This window comes from Schistocerca cancellata, chromosome 3 (genome assembly GCF_023864275.1).
Source record: "Schistocerca cancellata isolate TAMUIC-IGC-003103 chromosome 3, iqSchCanc2.1, whole genome shotgun sequence".
NCBI lineage: Eukaryota > Metazoa > Arthropoda > Insecta > Orthoptera > Acrididae > Schistocerca > Schistocerca cancellata.
The window spans coordinates 84,866,383-84,882,921 of record NC_064628.1 but is presented as its reverse complement, the minus strand read 5'-3'; positions in this window follow the sequence as shown (position 1 = coordinate 84,882,921).

Sequence of the window (16,539 nt, the reverse complement as noted above, 5' to 3'; positions counted from 1 at the left end):
TGACGGAGACAACTATCGGAAGATCGAGTGTGAAGTGACGATACGCATGGTTCCCAAATGTACAGAAGTCCCGACATCACAGTGCTGCTCTATGACTTTGCAACAGGGATAATGAAAATATGTGATGAAGTTCCTCAGAAGTAGGACAGGAGTAACAACAAAAGATAAGATGAATGTAAGGGTAAAGAAGGTAGTAAAAGCAACCCTAGCAGGGCAGGACGGAAACATCAAGACTAAGATGGTATCGGCTTTAAAGAGAATGGAAAACAAAAGGATCAAAAATGGCTCTGAGCACTATGGGACTTAACATCTGAGGTCTCAGTCCCCTAGAACTTAGAACTACTTAAACCTAACTAACCTAAGGAAATGACACACATCCATGCCCGAGGCAGGATTCGAACCTGAGACCATAAAACAAAAGGAACGCCAAGAAGATATATGAAATGGAGAAGCTAAGGAAAAGACCCAGAGGAATACGAAGGGATAGATGTTGAAAGGTGTGGAGGAGTCTGTGGGAAAAAGAGATAAGGACCAGACCAGAGTGAACTCAGAAATATGGTGGCGAGGCTTCTGTTGTAAACAGACACAGTCTGAGGCCAGAAACGATGATAGTTCGCAAACGTAAAAATAGGATCATGCAGGATTTCACAATCGACATTTGCTCTTCTCGTAAATTCTGTTTTATTGGCATAAGGCCATGGTCGAAGACAGATTTCTGTGCCTGACGTTTCATATCCTAGTGCCAGAGACATTATCCGAGGCTATGAAGACGCTGATAAAAGTTCCAAACTTAAATAACAGTCTCTGACTTGTTTAAGTTTGAAACTACTATTGGAGTCTGTATAGCCTTTAGTGATGTCTCCAGGATTAGGAGACGTACATCAGGCACACAAATTTGCCCTGCACTGCGACCTAGTTCCCATGAAACAAAATGTCCATGGAGGGTGTAAAATGGTTTCGAGATTGTTACCTTACTGCCGTTGGATAGTATTTAAAATGTTTTGCTCAGGGCGTTGTATACAGGGCTCGTAGACCTGACTGTAGGTGGATGTTAAGGTAGTTGTGTTTAGCCGGCCAGCGTGGCGCTTCAGCCTGGAACCGCACGACCGCTACGGTCGCAGGTTCGAATCCTGCCTCCGGCATGCATGTGTGTGATGACCTTAGATTAGTTAGGTGTAAGCAGTTCTAAGTTCTATGGGACTGATGACCTCAGATGTTAAGTCCCATAGTGCTCAGAGCAATTTGAACCATTTTGCTGTGTATAATGCCTTGTGGCGTAGTGCGGGTAATCGACTGCCCCTAATGGTCGAAACAGGTAAATCCTTGACGGAGTACTGCCTAAATGGGTGGGAGTGACCACTTTGACTTTCTTCATTATGTACTTTGGCAGCTAATGGTCCTTCCCGATAGTTGATACGGTGCATCATGGGCCACTCGTTGGCTGCAGTTGTCCGAAGAGCTCAGCCTTCTACACTTACGGATACACTCTCAAGCTTACACTCCTGGGTACGAGATGAACGGCAGTAACTAATGACGTCGGCCAGAAGCAGGACCTTACCTGAGGTGATATCCTCTTATGATAACAACAGGAACATCATCAAGATGAATACGACAGTATAATTCAGGAGTCCAATAACAATTTTCTCCTCCAGCACGTTAGTTTCGTCAGCAGAGACTTGTTGTAGCCACTGTATGCTTGCATGGTATTTTGGAACTGACAATTTGTGATCACAGGTGTGCTAAGTTTTGTGGAGTGAATCTTAAAGAAAGAATTTGGTTGGATAAAAAAGAACAGAGAGAGAGGGTGGGAGAGAGAGGGTGGGAGAGAGAGGGTGGGAGAGAGAGGGTGGGAGAGAGATAGAGGGAGGGTGAGAGATAGAGGGAGGGTGAGAGAGAGAGGGTGGGTGGGAGATGGAGGGAGGGTGGGAGAGAGAGGGAGGGTGGGAGAGAGAGGGAGGGTGGGGGAGAGAGAGAGAGAGAGAGAGAGAGAGAGAGAGAGAGAGAGAGAGGGCGGGGGGGGGGCGGATGTGCAGGGGAATGACGTTGATTAATGCTTCTGTGTCTGCTGCCGCGCACTTGGAAAGACATCTAAAATGACGATTAAAATGGATGCTTCTTCTGGATCTCAGCAGAGGGATCCAAACGTCGACCATTGAGGAAGTATGAACAGGAATATGAGCGGCCTAAGGGTCGCAGAAAACTTTATCATCAATGGTAGCGGCCCAAAGGCACGCAGACTTACATGGTGAAAATTGTCTGCGCATTACTGTCTGTATGTTGCTAAGCCGAAGAGTAATATTTCGGTTGATTATTATACGACAGACATATCGAACGTTGGGAAAATCCGATTAAAACCTTCCAGAACATATCACTTACAACTGGTTCCCATATCCTAAATCTTTCGTTTTCCGTTGTGCAGCCATTTCATGTTGTTGTTGTTGTTGTTGTTGTTGTGGCCTTCAGTCCTGAGACTGGTTTGATGCAGCTGTCCATTCCACTCTATCCTGTGCAAGCTTCTTCATCTCCCAGTACCTACCGCAACCTACATCCTTCTGAATCTGTTTAGTGTATTCATCTCTTGGTCTCCCTCTACGATTTTTACCCTCCACGCTGCCCTCCAATACTAAATTGGTGATCCCTTGATGCCTCAGAACATGTCCTACCAACCGATCCCGTCTTCTAGTCACGTTGTGCCACAAACTTCTCTTCTCCCCAATCCTGTTCAATACTTCCTCATTAGTTATGTGATCTACCCATCTAATCTTCAGCATTCTTCGACTACATTCTATTATCCTCGTTTTGCTTTTGTTGATGTTCATCTTATATCCTCCTCTCAAAACACTATCCATTTCGTTCAACTGCTCTTCCAAGTCCTTTGCTGTCTCTGACAGAATTACAATGTCATCGGCGAACCTCAAAGTTTTTATTTCTTCTCCCTGGATTTTAATACCTACTCCGAATTTTTCTTTTGTTTCCTTTACTGCTTGCTCAATATACAGATTGAATAACATCGTGGATAGGCTACAACCCCGTCTCACTCCCTTCCTAGCCACTGCTTCCCTTTGATGCCCCTCATCTCTTATAACTGCCATCTGGTTTTGTACAAATTGTAAATAGCGTTTCGCTCCCTGTATTTTACCCCTGCCACCTTCAGAATTTGAAAGAGAGTATTCCAGTCAACATTGTCAAAAGCTTTCTGTAAGTCTACAAATGCTAGAAACGTAGGTTTGCCCTTCCTTAATCTAGCCTCTAAGATAAGTCGTAGGGTCAGTATTGCCTCCCGTGTTCCATCATTTCTACGGAATGCAAACTGATCTTCCCCGAGGTCCGCTTCTACTAGTTTTTCCATTCGTCTGTAAAGAATTCGCGTTAGTATTTTGCAGCTGTGACTTATTAAACTGATAGTTCGGTAATTTTCACATCTGTCAACACTTGCTTTCTTTGGGATTGGAATTATTATATTCTTCTTGAAGTCTGAGGGTATTTCGCCTCTTACATATATCTTGCTCACCAGATGGTAGAGTTTTGTCAGGACTGGCTCTCCCAAGGCCGTTAGTAGTTCTAATGGAATGTTGTCTACTCCGGGGGCATTGTTTCGACTCAGGTCTTTCAGTGCTCTGTCAAACTCTTCACGCAGTATCGTATCTCCCATTTCATCTTCATCTACATCCTCTTCCATTTCCATAATATTGTCCTCAAGTACATCGCCCTTGTATAGACCCTCTATATACTCCTTCGACCTTTCCGCTTTCCCTTCTTTGCTTAGAACTGGGTTTCCATCTGAGCTCTTGATGTTCATGCAAGTGGTTCTCTTATCTGCAAAGGTCTCTTTAATTTTCCTGTAGGCAGTATCTATCTTATCCCTAGTGAGATAAGCCTCTACATCCTTACATTTGTCCTCTAGCCATTCCTGCTTAGGCATTTTGCACTTTCTGTCGATCTCAGTTTTGAGACATTTCTATTCCTTTTTGCCTGCTTCATTTACTGCATTTTTATATTTTCTCCTTTCATCACATAAATTCAATATATCTTCTGTTCCTCAAGGATTTCTACTAGCCCTCGTCTTTTTACCTACTTGATCCTCTGCTGCCTCCACTACTTCATCCCTCAGAGCTACCCATTCTTCTTCTACTGTATTTCTTTCCCCCATTCCTGTCAATTGTTCCCTTATGCTGTACCTGAAACTCTGCACAACCTCTGGTTCTGTCAGTTTATCCAGGTCCCATCTCCTTAAATTCCCACCTTTTTGCAGTTTCTTTAGTTTTAAACTACAGTTCATAACCAATAGATTGTGGTCAGAGTCCACATCTGCCCCTGGAAATGTCATATGAGGCGTTTAATTGGTCCTCTTCCGCTGATGGGGAGCACAGTGCTCAGATTTGCCTTTTACGGCATGCAGCAGGATAAACAAGATGACCAGTACTTAGGTCAGTCGAACATCTGATATATACAACAGTTTTATGTACATGCCAACAGCCATGTCTAAGCAGGTGATAAATGTCGTTCCAAGGATTCCAGCACAAATTTGGTATCATTGTGTGTGCAGGTTTTCTGGATAGTCACGACAGTGGGCCATGCCTCCTCTCAACGAAGCTAACTGGTCCGAAGTATAGGCTCTTCCTGCAACGTGCGTTGGATTCGTTCTTGGAAGCTCTGCCATTACTGAAAGTCCGCAGAATATGTGGGTCCAGCACGAGGGCACATCGTCTCTCATTTCTCTTGGTATCCAGAGGCAACTCAACCAAAGATTCGGAAAATGACTGATAGGCAAAAGTGGTCCAAATGCGTAGATCCCGTGACTAGGTTTTTCGTTTGCGGCCAGAAGCAGAGGAAGATCTGCTGGCAAGACCTCTGGTCGCTACACATGTGACAGACGAGACCACTGGTTTATTGGAGAGCGTGTACTACAACATGATTCGTAAGTACAAGGCATCTATCGACGTTGGTAATCACCATACCGAGACGCTGTTACTGAGCTGCAGCACTGCAATAAGCTAGACAACGATGCACTTGTTTCTATTTTCCTTTGGAACAGCGTGAAGACATTTTTAAGTTATGCTACATGCAAAAGCATAAAAGAGCATATTTTCCGTTGGAATTACTGCCAAATTTCGTAGGATTGTTTGATAGTTAAAATGCTGAGTCACACCCAATTAAAATCGCCGTGCTGAACTGGATACTTTTTACATCTTACATGAAATGGCTGTAGAAGGATATGGAACGTTTCCGGACGTAGGTTCTTATTCAGAAAATTGTTTACTGCGTCTCTTCTAGAAGTACTAGAATTCCGTAATCGCATTTCCGATCACCCTTCATATAAGATGGCAGCAGTGCTGAAGTGAGGTCTACGTTTCATTATATTACTGAACGAGATATTGAATCCGCGACCATATAGTATTTTCTCTCTCTCTCCCTCTCTCTCTCGCTCTCTCTCTCTCTCTCTCTCTCTCTCTCTCTCTTCCTCTCTTCATTCTTGTCAACGAACGTACCAGACATGTTGCATGTTACTGGGCTGTTGAATACTGCACTCAGGGGCATATAGATCTGTTAGATCTCAACCTTTATCTAATTGGCCAATACGTTCCTTAAAAACACTTACAACTGCATAACTGTCCAACTAATCAGTGATCCTAATTTACTATAGTACTGGTCCTCACTGAGAAACGATGATGACGTCGCACAGGCGATGCAGTTCGTTAAGGAATGATTAATATTGAATACATCGTTTCGTGAGTTATTTGAGTTAGACATCTGGAAGATTCTAAGAGCATGTGACACGGTGATGCCAAATCTTTAAGCCACGGAGTGAGATACAGGACTTCGCACAGAATTGTGGAAAGAAAGATCGCTCAAGCATCGTTCGAATTTTGTGATGCTTTGGGCAGTTCTTTTCGTAATAGGAGATCTTTGGTTGTCATCCACTGCATCCTTACTGAAAAGCGATGTCGGCTACTGTGGCCGAGCGGTTCTAGGCGCTTCAGTTCGGAACCGCCCTGCTTCAACGGTCCTGGCCCGGGCATGAATGTGTGTGATATCCTTAGGTTAGTTAGGTTTACGTAGTTCTAAGTCTAGGGGACTGATGACCTCAGATGTTAAGTCCCATAGTGCTTACAGCCATTTGAACCATTTGAAAAGCGATATGTCGAAAATATTTTTCGCCATATCTTGTTATCCTCCATGGTTTACATCGTTTACATTTCAGCAAGACAGTGCCCGCCCGCACGCGGAAAGAGCTTCTACTACTTTTCTTCGTACTTGCCAAACCCTACCTTGGCCAGAAAGTTCGCCATATTTCCCGAGCAGAAATGTTTTAAGAATTATGGGTAGGGCCCTCTACCCATCTCGAGATTTTGACGATCTAACTCACCATTTGGACAGAATGGACACATTTTGGTACGATTTCGTCAGGAAGACATCCAACAACTCTGTCGATCAGTACCAAGACGAATAACTACTTGCATAAGGGTCAGAGATGGACCAACGCGTTTATGTGCTCAATTTGTGAAGCTCTTTTTCATTCAGTTTTTCTGAAATTGTAATCATTTATTTGTCTGTACATGTACATCAGAACTAACGGCCGGCCGAAGTGGCCGTGCGGTTCTAGGCGCTGCAGTCTGGAACCGCGAGACCGCTACGGTCGCAGGTTCGAATCCTGCCTCGGGCGTGGATGTGTGTGACGTCCTTAGGTTAGTTATGTTTAACTAGTTCTAAGTTCTAGGGGACTAAAGACCTCAGAAGTTGAGTCCCATAGTGCTCAGAGCCATTTGAACCAATTTTTTGAACTAACGATTTCCGTCTCATTCGGAAATACCTTCTTTGTGCGTCATTTTTCTTGTTTTAGAGGGTACTTGAAGAAGTTGGGTGTGTTACTCGGAGATGAAGAGTTTAGCTCAAAGGAGAGGAAGTCAGGTGGTCAGCATCAAACCAAACTGAAAACACATTCCAGGAAACGTGTGTTCGTAGGATGCACCTTGCCATAGATACAGCTGATAGGGGTACTATTATGCTATAGGGGGCATTTATGTGGAATTCCGGGGAACATTTAGTAGTAATCGCACTGCCGGTAAGATCTCTGGACTCCGTGAACAATGTTATGGACCATCTGCATCCGTTTATGCTTGATGTCCTCCCTGACAGCGACTATATCTTCCAAGAGGACGAATTTCTGTATCACAAAGCCAGAATTGTACTACAGTGGTTTCAGGAGCATGAAGTCAACTGACGTTGTATTTCTTGGCCACAAAATTCGCCTAACGACAACCCGATGTGAGGGCGTGGGTTTCTATGAGGCACCAGCTCCGCGCCTAGAAACTAACGGCCTGTAATTTACGTAAAATGCGTGATCTATAAGTAATACATCTGGTGGCACATACCTCCGGAAGGTACCAAAGACTTACAGAATCCAAACCGCACGGAATCGCTACTGTTTTGCGTTCTGAAGAGGGACCCGCAGCTTGTTAAGTAGGTGATGATAACGTTTATGTTCATTAGTATGTATCACAGTAAACTGATGATTTATAGATAAGACAGTTTACTGCGTAATTACGAATATGAACGGAAGACTGCGGACAGAACCTTAAACAGGTAATTTTGAGATAATAAAACAGCGAGCGACAGTCTGAAAAAAGTGTATTTTTCAGACATAAGTTCTTACTGACAAGAATGAATAGTTTTGGAAACAACAGTGATGGTTCAAATGGCTCTGAGCACTATGGGACTTGACTTCTAAGATCATCAGTCCCCTAGAACTTAGAACTACTTAAACCTAACTAACCTGAGGACATCACACACATCCATGCCCGAGGCAGGATTCGAACCTGCGACCGTAGCGGTCACGCGGTTCCAGACTGAAGCGCTTGGAACCGCACGGCCACACAGGCCGGCTAACAAAAGTGATGATTTTCTTGAAAACTGCTGAGGTGCCGAAGGAAAAATGCAAATGCACGATCGTATCTTGCTGTATCTACTTTGCTATTCCGAGATTAGCTTTTGTGCAAACTTTCTCAATTTCATGTATTGCTTACTTCAAACACTAAGCAGATAGCCGCTAGTAATTTCTTTATTGTTTATGACAGAATACATTCTCTCTCAGCGAGCTGTCAGTTTCTAGAATGGTGACAATGTGCGATTTCTGAAGATCGCCAGCTTCTAATCCCGTTGCCGATTCTACGGTTGCTTCTGTGGAGGCGTCCTCTCCACGTGCAGCCCTGGCCATCTCACCTCCACAGTGTGTGCCACTGAGGTCTAAAGCGGCCATCCTGCAGCAACGTTTAGTAGCGCTCTTACGGCCTCGCTGTCGTATTTCTATACAACCTGTGGAAGTGGTTCAAAATCAAATGGCTCTGAGCACTATGGGACTTAACTTCTAAGATCATCAGTCCCCTAGAACGCAGAACTACTTAAATCTAACTAACCTGAGGACGTCACACACATGCCCGAGGCAGGATTCGAACCTGCGACCGTAGCGAGCGCGCGGTTCCAGACTGAAGCGCCTTTAACCGCTCGGCCACCCCGACCGGCTGTGCAGGTGGCCTTCGCTGTTGTGCTTCGCAGTTAAACGTCCGCAATACCCCACCGACACTCGCTACTTCCTCACCGCCCAGTAACTCGGGACTTCACGTAACAGTGAATGTGGCTCTGATGTTTATGGTTGTCTACGAGGCCCTCAGAGAGATTGATCGCAAGTACACAACTGGCCATTAAAATTGTTACACCAAGAAGAAATGAAGATGACAAATGGGTATTCATTGAACAAATATATTATACTAGAACTGACATGTGATTACATTTTTACGCAATCTGGGTGCACAGATCCTGAGAAATCGGTACCCAGAACAACCACCTCTGGCCGTAATAACGGCCTTGATACGCCTGAGCATTGAGCCAAACAGAGCTTGGATGTCGTGTACAGGTATAGCTGGCCATGCAGCTTCAACACGATACCACAGTTCATCACGAGTAGAGATTGGCGTGTTGTGACGAGCCAGTTGCTCGGCCACCGTTGACCAGACGTTTTCAAGTGGTGAGAGATCTGGAGAATGTGCTGGCCAGGACAGCACTCGAACATTTTCTCTATCCAGAAAGGCGAGTACAGGACCTGCAACATACGCACGTGCATTATCCTGCTGAAATGTAGGGTTACGCAGGGATCGAATGAAGGGTAGAGCCACGGGTCGTAACACATCTGAAATGTACCGTCCACTGTTGAAAGTGCCGTCATTGCGAACAAGAGGTGACCGAGACGTGTAAGTGTAACCAGTGGCACCCCATACCATCACGCCGGGTGATACGCCAGTATGGCGATGACGAATACACGTTCCAGTGTGCGTTCACCACGATGTCGCCAAACACAGATGCGACCATCATGATGCTGTAAACAGAACCTGGATACATCCGAAAAAATGACGTTTTACCATTCGTCCAGCCAGGTTCGTCGTTCAGTGCTCCATCGCAGGCGCTCCTGTCTGTGATGCAGCGTTAAGGGTAACCGCAGCCATGGTCTCCTAGCTGATAGTCCATGCTGCTGCAAACGTTGTCGAACCGTTCGTGCAGATGGTTGTTGTCTTGCAAACGTCCCCATCTGTTGACTCAGGGATCGAGACGTGGCTGCACGATCCGTTACAGCCATGCGGATACGATGCCTGTCATCTCGACTGCTAGTGATACGAGGCCGTTGGGATCCAGCAAGGCGTTCCATATTACACTATGAACACGCCGAGTCCATATTCTGCTAACAGTCATCGAATCTCGACCAACGCGTGTAGCAATGTCGCGATACGATAAATTGCAATCGCGATGGGCTACAATCCGACCTTTATCAAATTCGGAAACGTGATGGTACGTATATCTCCTCCTTACACGAGGCATCGCAAAAACTTTTCACCAGGCAACGCCGGTAAACTGCTGTTTGTGTATGAGAAATCGGTTGGAAACTTTCCTCATGTCAGCACGTTGTAGGTGTCGCCACCGGCGCCAACATTGTGTGAATGCTCTGAAAAGCTAATCATTTGCATATCACAGCATCTTCTTCCTACCGGTTAAATTTCGCGTCTGTAGCACGTCATCTTCGTGGTGTAGCAATTTTAATGGCGAGTAGTGTAATTTGTGCCACCGGAAAATTAGTAAATTCATCAAAACTCTGATCTACGATGCGTCCCAGCAAGATAAATGGACAGGGACTCTATCTCAGTTAAACTGTTTATCAATGGCCATAAAATTTATTGTTTTCCCAAAAGACAACAAGACATTTACAGCCGTGCATGTGGTTCTGACACTTGTTGATCAGTGCCCCAATCAGCGCCACAATCACGTTCCCCCAAAATCGAACGAATCTGGCGGAAATTTACCTAGCCTGGCGACTGCCGGAAATTATCTAAATTCAGCTGGAACTTTTCTGGAATTTTCACACCTCATATATTATTTAAAATACTAAAACTGTTCCTAGCAGTATACGTGTTCCCACTAACATAGCACGAGTAAAATTAGTACTAAGTTATTACGTTCTCTCTTGCTAAAACTTGTAGATAAATAGGTTTTTAGCGGTGGGTGTTTGTGAGCTTGTGCTGTTTCTTGGTGGTGATGCAAATGGCTCAAAGAACTGTGGAACTTAACATCTGAGGTCATCAGTCCCCTAGAACTAGAACTACTTAAACCTAACTAACCTAAGGACATCACACACATCCATGCCCGAGGCAGGATTCGAACCTGCGACCAGGGCAACAGCGCGGTTCCTGCTTGAAGCGCCAGGAACCGCTCAGCCACAGCAGGCGTCCATTGGGGCTTGTTTGAGTGGTCAGTCCTGGGTTGCCTTTTTGATGAGACTTAACGCCAGTTTTTCGAGTCATTTTGAGTTACACAGTAAGTTGTGGCGCCTGCATCGAACCGTCCTAATACCTGCTTTCAGGCGTTGCAGTGAATTTCCCGCTCGAAACTTGCGTTTGCGATGTTTTTCATAAAATTACGTACAAAAAATAAGATTTCTAATAAAATCCAAATAAAAGTTAACATTAAATTTGTTACGTTCAGCTTTGTCGTCAGTCTTGTAGTGTCTAGGAAGGCTGCATACTCGGTTCGCTCGACAAACAATCCAAAAAGTCCTATCAATGAGTTTTATTACAATAAGCAAATCACTGATACTTAACTTTGGAAATTACAAAGATGTGTCGGATTCAAAGGGCGACATACGAAATAATAAGTCTTTGCAGTGACTGCTGATCTCTAACTGACAAAAGTTGAAACGTCCCCTTTGAACATTTATACATGACTGTGCTTAAACTGACACACAATATTTTTAGCGCAACGCAATCTGACTTTCAGAAATCCCTACAAAGGAATGGCCCTGACTAACATTAACCTGTACCTTTCACAAATCACTTACCTCACCAAAAATCTTCGTTACTCGAACTACTGCAATACAGCGAGCGCCACTACTGCCAGCTAAATAAAAGATTCAAACTACTGAAGGCACTAACTACTGATAGGCATAGTTAGCAAATGAAAGATTTTAATAGAGAACAAACAATGTATTTACCTTAATAATCATAATATATATGCAATCCAGTCTTACAAATTTCAAATCTCCGCCATTTCTCTCCCCACATCCACCACTGCTGGCGGCTCACCTCCTACTGCGCAACGCTACGCGCTGTTCACATCCAGCTGCCGCTGCCCAACACTACAATGGCAGACAACAATGCAAACTAGCCACAGACTGCACACAGCACAGCCAGTGATTTTCATACAGAGAGCGCTACGTGGCGGCGGCGTTACCAATATAAGAACCTAAACAGCCTACTTACATAGCCTACTTACATAGCCCCCATGCCCCCACAAAAATTTTACAAATTGTTTTCGGCAGTGGCCAATAATGATTTGATAAAATTTTTCATAATTACAATAACAAAGATATCAAATGTACACACTTATTGATACAATGTTGGTCAAACGCTAAAATTTTCTCACAGTCCATAAAGATAGTCCTGATCATTCATCATAATAGTAATTACAGTTCTTTTTTCACAAAGTCTCATTAGTAAAAGAAATTGCACACAGAAGCAGTGGATTTCCATGCAGTCTTGAAGAAGTAGTGTTGTCCTTCCAACGGCAAGACAGTGGTGACTCTTGACATGCTGATAGGTAATGGGCCACAACAGAGCAAACCCACAGCAGAGTCAGTCGAAGTTTTGAAGAATATTGGTAGGTAGGTCATCACAGAGCAGACTCACTGTAGTCCTGGTAAAGATTATGGTATTGGTGGGCCACCAGAGGTGCAGACCCACTGCAGTCCTTGTAGAAATAATGGTACTGGTGGGCCATCAAAGATGCAGACCCACTGTAGTCCATGTAGAGACAGCCAGCAGCCATCTGTTGCGACTGTGCAGGTGCACAATCACCATTGAAGAGTCTTGCGGATAATATAGCAAGTCCATAACCACCACTTGTGCAATCACAAAGTTTTTGGAATTGTCCTTATAACCAGCAATGCTGTTATCCAGTCCATTGCTGAATTAGTAACACACGTGCAAATACTAACAGTCCCAACTTGTCACGTATTGTCCTGGCAGGGTCGCCATATGAAACGACCCCTTAGAACAATTATACACGACTGTGCTTAAACTGACACACAATATTTTTTAGCGCAACGCAATCTGACTTTCAAAAATCCTTACAAAAGAATTGCCCTGACTAACATTAACCTATACCTTTCACAAATCACTTACCTCACAAAAATCTTGGTTACTCGAACTACTGCAATACGGCGAGCGCCACTACTGCCAGCTAAATAAAAGATTCAAACTACTGAAGGCACTAACTACTGATAGGCATAGTTAGCAAATGAAAGATTTTAATAGAGAACAAACAATGTATTTACCTTAATAATCATAATATATATGCCATCCAGTCTTACAAATTTCAAATCTCCGCCATTTCTCTCCCCACATCCACCACTGCTGGCGGCTCACCTCCTACTGCGCAACGCTATGCGCTGTTCACATCCAGCTGCCACTGCCCAACACTACAATGGCAGACAACAATGCAAACTAGCCACAGACTGCACTCAGCACAGCCAGTGATTTTCATACAGTAAGAACCAAAACAGCCTACTTACATAGCCTACTTACAAAGTCTGTCCTGAACTGCTATCCAAGTCGCTATCATTGACGCTGCTATTAAGGTAGGCCGTCACCATTTGGTCATGGCGCTTATTTGTTGCTTATAAAGGGACCGTTGCTGTCGCGTTGTCGTCCTAGAGGGAGGTCTGGTCAGCGTGCGATTGGCTGACTTTATCTCACAGCCTTCTCTTCCCTGTCGTTCCCGACTAGCGTGCCGGCGATTGACTTTACGCCGTAACACAGTTTCTTTTTTCACTTATACTCTGTCGGAAAAAAATATTACAGCGCCAGGAATCAGCTGTGCGACGTAAAAGAAAGTTGGTAGGCGTTTTTCTACGTCTGAAAGATGACGTCTCTTCATATTTGTCGCCAGTTGCATAAGAGTGGCGTTAGTAGGTCCACTATGAGAATGAAAATCAGATTTTCTTTAAATACGCGCTGCAACGGCCCTGAGCGTTAGTTACCTTTGAGAATGGACGTGGTGAGTTGATGTTAATCACGAATGCCTTTAAGGGGAGTTGGAACACCCTGTCCCAACAACGTTAAATTCTGTACAGTTAACAATGAAATGAATACCCTTAGCTGCATACAGGCGTAAGTCAACGGGGACAATTGGAAACGGGTGCCCCGACCGGGACTCGAATCCGGGATCTCCTTCTTACATGGCAGACGCTCTATCCATCTGAGCCACTGAGGACACAGAGGACGGTGCGACTGCAGGGACTTATCTCTGGCACGCCTCCGGTGAGACCCACATTCGCAACTTATTGTCCCGCCATATATTCATAGTGCCCCTGCCCATCATACTCATTACTCACGGCTGTACCGCCCATTCCCGTAAGACAAATGGCTCAAATCGCTCTGAGCACTATGGGACTTATTATCTGAGGTCATCAGTCCCCTAGAACTTAGAACTACTTAAAACTAACTAACCTATGGACATCACACACATCCATGCCTGAGGCAGGTTTCGAACCCGCGACTGTAGCAGTCGTGCGGTTCCAGACTGTAGCGCCTAGAACCGCTCGTCCACCCCGGTCGGCGCATAGTGTCTCCACAGCAGTGTTGTCACTATTTAAGTTCCAACCTACATATGGTTGTGTGACATATCCCTCTCTTAAGAATGGTTCATACTGCCACTTCATGACTTACGTAAGTTTGCTGCACAAGTCGCAATGTACTCTACGCTTTTCCACTTTCTTCCCCAAGCCGCCCTTTGAAAAACTTGGTCATCCCCTCTGACCCGAGCGGGCCCCAGTATTAACGGCTGCGGAGGTTCTGCGCGCTGGCCTCCTCCCTACCGTGGCCAGCAGCAAACAAACAGGCGGCCGCTTTGAATCACGCGTTAAAACGCCACCTGTCCAAGCACTGACCGCGCGTAAAAGCGGCTTTACTGCCCGGCGCGTCCTCCTCTCCGTCGCCCTATTACTCTCCGTCGCTCTTTGTGACCAGTGGACGGTGTAACACCAACTGCGTCCCTCTTCGCCCTTCTATTTAATGTTGAAACGACGCTTTGACGCCTATTGATTACACGGGAAACACTTTTCTTTGAGACGAGATAGTTTGTTTGTACGTACAGGAAACAAACGTTTAATATTTGGAGGAACAGACCTTGTTTATTTACACTTCGGAAGATGTAAGGGGGCGGTCGAAAAGTTTCCGTTCTAAGGTCGTACGTCCAGAATTGGAACGCCAATCAGGCAAAACCGCCGTGGGCGTTGAGGCAATCATCCTACCGAACGCGTCAGGTTGAAGGTACCCGCTCGGTAAGATACCGTAGGATGCTGTGTGAAGAAGTTCGTAACTTGCTGTTGTACATCCTCGCCCGACCTAATCATCAATTTGAAGATATCCGTTCGGTAAGATACCGTGTGTTGCTGTGTTCGTAACTTCCTGTTGTACATCCTCGCCTGACAGGAAACATCGACGCTTCAACTCGTTTTTTAAGGGACCGAAGGCGTGATAATCGCAGGAGGAGAGATCGGGAGAATGGGGCGTGTACTCGAGTGTCACCTACTTGAGTTGGCGTAGCTTCTACGTTATGATATTAGCGATATGGTTTGTGCGTTATCATGAGGCAGCAGCATCCCTTGTCACACTCTCTGTTGATCCATCATGGAAAGGGGACATCATTCGGTCAAGTAATTATCAATTAATTTCGCCAACAGCCTTAAGATCTTGTTTTATTTTGACTTTCCACTATGCCATCTTCAGGCCCCATATGCATCTCCCAAAAATAAACGATATTCTCATACATTGGCATGTGTTCCTAGATGTGATTTCAAAACCGTGCCGGCCGGTGTGGCCGAGCGGTTCTAGGCGCTTCAGTCTGGAACCGCGCGACCGCTATGGTCGCAGGTTCGAATCCTGCCTCGGGAATGGATGTGTGTGATGTTAATTAGGTTTAAGTAGTTCTAGGTTCCAGGCGACTGATGACCTCAGAAGTTAAGTCCCATACTGCTCAGAGCCATTTGAAGCATTTTTTTCAAAACCGTATTCCAAGTGCTTCATTCAAAGACTTGATGTAATCAAGTCATAGAATGAATCACTTGGAATTCTCTTTTGAATTTACGACATTTGGGAATATATGGCACTGTATGACAACGTTCTTTATTTTTGAGGGATGCATATGGGGCCTGGAAATATCATTGTGGAATGCCGAAACTGATAGTGAAAATAAAATAAAATAATATTTCAGTTACATGGCTGCTGGCGAATTCCATTGATTTTCTCCTTGTCACAGTTTTCTCGGACGTTTCGCCTTAATTTCACGACGTACTCTCTCCCCTCCCCAGTTATGTCGAATCGCGACCGGCACGGAACTTTATCCGACAACCGCGTTTTTCCACAGACATGTTATCCCGTAAACGTTCTTCATTCTCTGATGGATTTATAACGGCATTTGTCCTTTGCCAGCCAAGAAGAGAATAACAGCACGTTAGTCCCGTCTAGACGCATTTGGTAATGGCGTCGGCATATTTCCGCATTTACCGCACGCACGTTGGAAAGGGACGAATGCCCCACTACAGCGTGCATACAAGTCGATGCTTATTTAACCGCATCGAAGTCGCGCTACTTTGCATGTACGCTGCAGCAGTGCCCTTAAGCGAAACTTTTTAGAGCCACAAAATTTCAGACGTGCAGCCGCATAAATTAGACTACTTCTTCTAATATTTCGACTGAATACCGTCCAGCCTCGGCTCACTCTGAAGATGGCTGGACTGTATTCAGCCGAAAGACGAGTATTAGAACAAGAAGTCGACTTTATGCGGCTGCACGCCCGAAAATTTATCGATCAGTCTTTGCGCCGCGAAAATATGGAAACTTTTCAATCTCCCCTTATACTTCGGCTCACACAAACGCTATTCTGATATACATTCGGAGACTTCCGTGGCCAGTCAGTTATCATAAAAGTTCACACAGCAAT